Genomic DNA, 6837 nt, shown 5'->3' with positions numbered 1-6837 from the left:
ATTATGGCATTATTGTCAGTATGCATTCGACCATTGTGAAAATGTTTGACAATATTATGGCAACTTTCAAGGCCGGATTAAGGGGGTGGCCACATGGGCCGCGGCCCATGGCGGCAAATTTAGGGGGCGACGAATTTTGCAATTTTTTTAAAAGTAGGTATAAAAAAAATCGGATTCAGAAAAAAAATTATCAATAAGAGAAGGAAACAAAATCTCTTTTTCCTGAGAGTACAGAAATTTCTAATTTTGTCGTATATCGGTGACACAAGAGACAGCATCTTTAATTAGTCGAGTTAAGAGAGGAACTTAACACGCAATTTTGCCTGGAGCTCCGCGCAAAGAAGAATGATGACGAGGACTTGAGATGAAAAGGACATGCCCTCGGCGCGGCGGTCAGCATGTAACACATATTAGCGCCTACAAGACTGTATAAATACTTCACCCATTGCGCCGAACACAGTGCGGTCACGCTGTCAGGAGCGGTTGGCGTGAAACGCATAGCGCCTACCTACAAGACTGCAGGAATACTTCACGCATTGCGCCAAACACAATGCGATCAGCGCGACACGGCGCAGCGGCGGAAGTTAAAATTATTAAACCACATTTATGTTTGTTATTCATAATTTTTTGGTTCATTTCTTATAAATAGAGGATCTTGTCCACACAGAGATAGGTTTACGGAACCTAACTTTCGCGTCAAGTTCCGTGAAATTTTGCTAGTAGTGTTGACAGGGCTTTCGCAAAAGAATGTATCCAACACCAGTATAGGTAAACGCATCTTATGCACACCTCCCCTCCGTCACGTTCACTCGATGGTTTTTATTGATGTTTCAAAACGAATGAGAAGGGGGCGACAAAATACAGACGGCCCATGGGCGGCAAGTAGGTAAATCCGGGCCGTGGCAACTTTACATCTTATCGCTCCATTCGGGCTCTCATTCAGAGGACGCTGGCTTTCGATTTTCAACCCTGATTTTTCATTTGGTTCCATTCGGGACTAGTATTATTCCATTAATCACACAACTTATTTCACTTTATTGCATTAAATTTTTATAAGAAGTGTCCCTTCAATTAGAGACAGGCAAATAGCACATGCACAAACACTCCGATGCAGCAGGAATAATTTTACCGTGTAATTGCAATTTATTGCACTCTAATGTTACTTGGGTTTGACTAATTAAAGTCTTTCAATTTTTGCAACAATTTTGACAGTTTTAAATTCGATCGTCTTGTTTTAAAATGATCAATGTCTGAAAATTAATGTGAAGTGAGTGCTTCTCCCGGAGGACCAGATCGAGACAGTTGAACTGAGCGATATATCTCTCTGGGCAGTAAATTATCCGCTTCATAGTCATAACAGATTAAGGCATCCACACAACAATGACCGGAAAAAAATTCAAAGTATTTTTCAGTTTCTGCCGCGGAAGGAAGAAGCTTGACCGAGCTACCTATCCAGGTGAAAGTGTGAGGCAGATGATCGGTCACGTAAAATCCGCAGGATTCATCCTAGTATGAAGGCTTTTTCAATTCCATAGATCGCTCTACAGAATGTGGCGATTTAGATTACCTCGCATGTTTTTATTATTATTTCACATGGTTTTTTAATGATTAAATAATTGACTGATATTTATTCGGAAAAAGGAAATAAAAAAAGAAAGAAGAAGATGGTCTTCTTCCTCTTCTTCTTATTAGGCGCGAAGGAGCTAATCTAAGTAGCACAGAGCCTTATAAAGAGAGGGAGTGAGAGAGGGAGGGATAAAGGGGGAAGAGGGGGAGGGGGGTGAGCGAAAAAAAAATTAAAAAATAAAACATACTATTTTTGGACTCAACGGATGCATACTGGGTCGCTTAGACTGTTTATTTTTTGAACAACTGTATTAAAAAAATGGTCTAAAAAAAATTGTCTAAAACATAATGAGACCTTCGGTGTAATTTGTAACTTTATTTTTCTTTTCCTTGAAAGTGGATCTAATTTACAAAGGCCAGTTTTATATTAAAGTTTTGAAAAAAAAAAAAAAAAAAAAAAAAACAACCGTAAACATCATGTAAATCATGGAGTTGAATAGTGATCAGAAGTTAACAACCAACCCAGTCAAACCCATCATCAAACTTCAAAATCTCATAGATCCAAACCTCCAAACCTTTTGCAGGCTTAAAAACTTAAAATTTCACAAAATCAAAAATGAACATCAGAGGTTCTCTACACTGCCGATTCAACTATTGCCTTGCAACAAATATCGTAACCGACACAGGCCCTAATACTCCTGGTGCTGTATTTTTGAAATATGGACCATGCTTAATTGCAATTAGGTATTGAAATTTTTAGCTCATTTTAGAAGAAAACATATGTGCCCTTAGTGTCCCTATGCAGATAGGTGATTTTATCTTTGAGCCATAAATTGTAGGTTCTCATTGCAAAATGCAGTCCATATTATCCATTCGATGACATACTTAATTTTTCGAAAAATTCTGGGAAAGGCTCAAACCAGAGGCCTTAAGACAAGTACAGAGGATGCTACTTGAAAGTTTATGAAAACTTTGACGGTCAATTCGGGTCTACATTATTTATGGGGTTTGAACAAGACTTAACGGTGACCACAAGTAGGTCTATTTCTATTAATGTAGTATCAAATTAGACGGACGACGGCCGAGAGGGGGCCAAAAACGGACCAAACTTCACAGTCGAGAGCACAAACATACAACCAGACCACGACCCGGCCTGACACGACACGACGCACGAGGCTGACGTGCACAAAAACTGGTTCGAGTGAACGCGAAAATAACCGCTAAAACGAGGAACTGGTGCGCGGTGACAGCGGTCTAATATCCCGGATTTGACAGAATCATAAGGTATACACAGTGCCACCAAATTTCACAAGTATTTACACAGGGAAAAAGTGGTAACATCAACCCATAATTCAGTAAGGCACATACAGGAGTTTAGAGAGAGCGGTCTCGACCTCTCCTCCAAACCAAACGAAAACGTTTGCCACGTGCGCACGTTTTAGGCTTAGGGTGAAACATTCCAAATTCTGAAATCACTGTTTCCAGGCGTATCACAAAACTTCGTGAAATTTTGCGAAATTAAATGAAATTCAATGGAATTTTCTGAAATTTTACGAAATTTTATGATGTATTACAAAATTTAATTAACTTTTGCGAAATCCGTTGAAATTTTACGAACTTTTATGAAATATTACAAAATATAATGAAATTTTATGAAATATTAGCAAATTTTTACGAAATCTTACGAAATTTTATGAAATTTTACGAAATTATATGAAATATTACGAATTCTTTTTGAAATGTCACGAGATTTCATGAAATATCACAAACTTTTATGAATTTTCACGAAATTTTATGAAATTTAACAAAATTTTATGAAATTTCACGAAATTTCGTTTATTTTGGCAATAAATTTCATAAAATTTTCTGTCTCTGCAGAGGAGCACCGACTTTTCAGTCGCGCGCCTCCCTTGGAATCGTAACCTAACGCGCGAGTATGAGGGATAATCGGCGGTGCGGCGCGCGTGTCGTTGGCACGTGCGTGAACCGCGGGAGTGGGTGACAGATTCGCGCGGCGTGGCGCGGCGCGTCAATGTGTTTACACGCGCCGCGCCACGCTCACGTCCGAATCCGCAGATCGGATTATGTAAACACGCGTTTTTCGTGCACTACTAACCTGGACCCGGACCGGGTCTCGACTCGGGAGTCGGGACGTTCGGGAGATGGTGGATTTGTCGGCCAAGTTAACAAACCGTCGCGCATTGCTTAATTGACTCGAATGCGAGCTACACGTGGTTACGTCCGCTCCATGACGGGCGCTTTTTCCTATATGAATCGAGTCATAGACGAGGAAACGTTGTGGCACCGATAGGAAATACCTCCGGCCGTACGACTCATGAGACACAACATCAGGAACGTTGAGTGACACCGCGGATTGTGCGTGGAACTAACGCCTCGAACGTGGTGCCCTCTACGGAGATTGAACATAGTGCAAAGATCAATCGGGAAAATGGCAGAAAATGGGGAAATGGCAGGGTGGGATAATATTCTCATGAGAAACGTTTCCTTATCATAATTTCACGCCAGGAAGTGCCATAAAATGACATGTCGTCACCTTCCGGCCAAAGTATCACAGGCGCTATGTGATGTCTAAAAATTGCCGCCGCCATTTTAATTTTTTTCAGAGAAATTTTTCAACGAAGCTGTCTGAAAATTTCATTGAATTTTCTTTGTACTGCCGTTAAAATTCAGTGAAATTTTTAAACGGATTCAACAAACAATTTCTCTGTACAAAAGTAAAATGGTGGTGGGAATTTTTAAACGTCGCATGGCGCTTGTGATACTTTGGCCGGAAGGTAACGATGTATGTATGTAGGGATACCAAAGAGGTATAGATGGTACGCAGCACGCTATTTCGCCTTCACTTTTTGAGGTAGCGCAAATAGCATCCTCTGAGCAGCAATGGCTGCATAGATGGTACGCAGCGCACTATTTCGCCTTCAATTTTTGAAGTAGGTCAAATAGCAACATCTAAGCAGCAAGGTTATTTTTCTGTTTTGTGATTTTTCAAAATTGCGACGCACAACACCGGATTCCAATTTTCCACTAAATAATGCGCCGTGATTTATAGGCAAAAAGTCAATTTGACCCTTAAAAAATCTTCAATGGCCCCTTAAAATTGAGCGTGATGGGCCACATGGCCCCGTAAACTCAAAGGTGAGTTTTGAACACTGCTCCCGAAATGATGAGAAGAAAATTGGAAAATCAGCGGCGCACACAGTATTTAACCGACTGGAAAAATGAAGGGGGAGGAGAAGTTTTTTTCGACAAGCTTATACCCATCTATTTGCAGACATGGATCCGGGAAACCCCACAGAGGACTAGGAGCCACTAATAGGCAAGGCGTAAGCACATAGACTACCATGCCGTCGCAACGCAATCAGCTCCTAATTGCCATGAAAGATTCCGTCTAGGAATCAATTTACTCACTTCAAATTGCAGTGTGGTCCCAGCACCTACTCAGGTTGCTGGCGCATGGGTTCGGTGAAAATAACGACATTGCCATCATCATTTTTGCCGAATTGTGTTTCCTACGACCTACGACTTCCATGGCAGCATTCACTCTGTACACGATCTTATTAACTAAACAAGAACGAATTGAAGGCACAAGTTAATGACATTAGATGAAAAACAAGAAACGAGAGATGATTATTGATAGATTCCTGGTAGTATCTTTAGTTCCCAGAAGATGGCATCAGACATCCGGCACTGCTGACTGGAAGTCGTTTAATAATTAGATGTGACCGTTTACATCAGCAAAGGGGCTTTAATCTACGGAGAAAAAAAAGTTAGTAGATCGATTTGTTGTTAAGTTCAGTTAGAAAATCGCACGGATCTTCAGAAATTAACTCAGCGTGCACTCACTAACTTTTTGGAAAACCCGGTAATAAGTTTGCGATTGCTTAATTGTGTGTGTGCGTGGTTTTTTTCGATCGCTCAGCAAGGTCTAAATTAAAGAACACCATCTGTGGTGCGTGACGGGAGATGAAATCAGCTTGATTCGATGAAAAATCCCCAATGCTAAGTGATACCTAATGACCCGGACTTCATTGTTCCTTCCTCATTTTTGTGCTATTTTCATTCGTACTCAAACATGTAAGAAAAATATCCAGAAATCGTTGGATTTAATTTGACATGGTTTTCGCTTTGCATAAGAATAAACCACCGGAAGTTGATGTAAAAAAAAATGTTTGTCAGCGATTCCATTTTTATTCCTGCGGTACCTCCAATTAGCCACTATGTATAATACCTCATTGCTCTTCATTAACATCAAAATTATACATATAGTGCTGATCACGCGATATTCATTAACACTCGGAGAGATTTAAGTGCATGCGTACAAAAATAGATTACGATTAACTGCTGCATATTTATTTTTATTGCGGTTTCCCCAGTGATAAAAAAATCTAGGTAGATAAAATATGCCAAGAAATTGAAACAGGGAATAATTTCGCCTCTTCTATTGGATAGAAAATACTTTTTTCTGGATGTTGGCGCCGGTTTTTAGTTTTAGCCTGTGCCAAAACTAATGTAAAATGGCTACCTCCAATTACTTTTAAGGCTGATTTCATCCATGGCTTCAAAAATATCAAAATTTGCGGTTTAAGGAAGGTCCAGGAAGGTTAGGAAAATTCAGGATAAAATTCGGCCCTCTCAACAGACCCCCTGAAATCTCTGTTTAACTCCAGATTTCAACACTGAGAGTTCAAGATTTTGATCCAGAAGACTTGAACACTGAAACAGAGAAGTAAAAGATCTCCTCAAGACATTGAGGACACAACAGATAATCTTTTTGAAAAATGTCTTACTTTTCTACCTCAGCGTTTAAGTCTCTGAGTATAATTTCTGTGTCGCAGAAATTATGCATCATTTCATGGTCCCAAGAAGTACTAATCTTTTCCTCGAAAAAGTGAGACAGCTGATAGTGAATTCATACGTTTATTTCTTACGTTGAAAGATAATAATTTGAAGAAAAAATCGATCTGATGCTTGTATGCCACTGATAAGACGAAATTAAGATGAACCAAGGCATGCGGTCTGTATGCGGTAGATGACGTCATTTTCAAGGGCGGATCCAGCAAATTAGCGACACAGGATTTACTCCATTTAACCTATGTTAAATAATCGATTCTTGTTAGAGCACCTGGCTCCTTCAAGAATCTATACATTTCCATAGGTTTAAATTGAGAAAAGACAATGTTGCCAATTAGCTGCCACTATTGAAAAATAAAACTAGAGCACCGATTTTTTTTCTACTGCCGACACGAAAAT

The sequence above is a fragment of the Bemisia tabaci genome, chromosome 2, assembly GCF_918797505.1.
Source record: "Bemisia tabaci chromosome 2, PGI_BMITA_v3".
Lineage (NCBI taxonomy): Eukaryota > Metazoa > Arthropoda > Insecta > Hemiptera > Aleyrodidae > Bemisia > Bemisia tabaci.
This window is presented reverse-complemented; position numbering follows the sequence as displayed.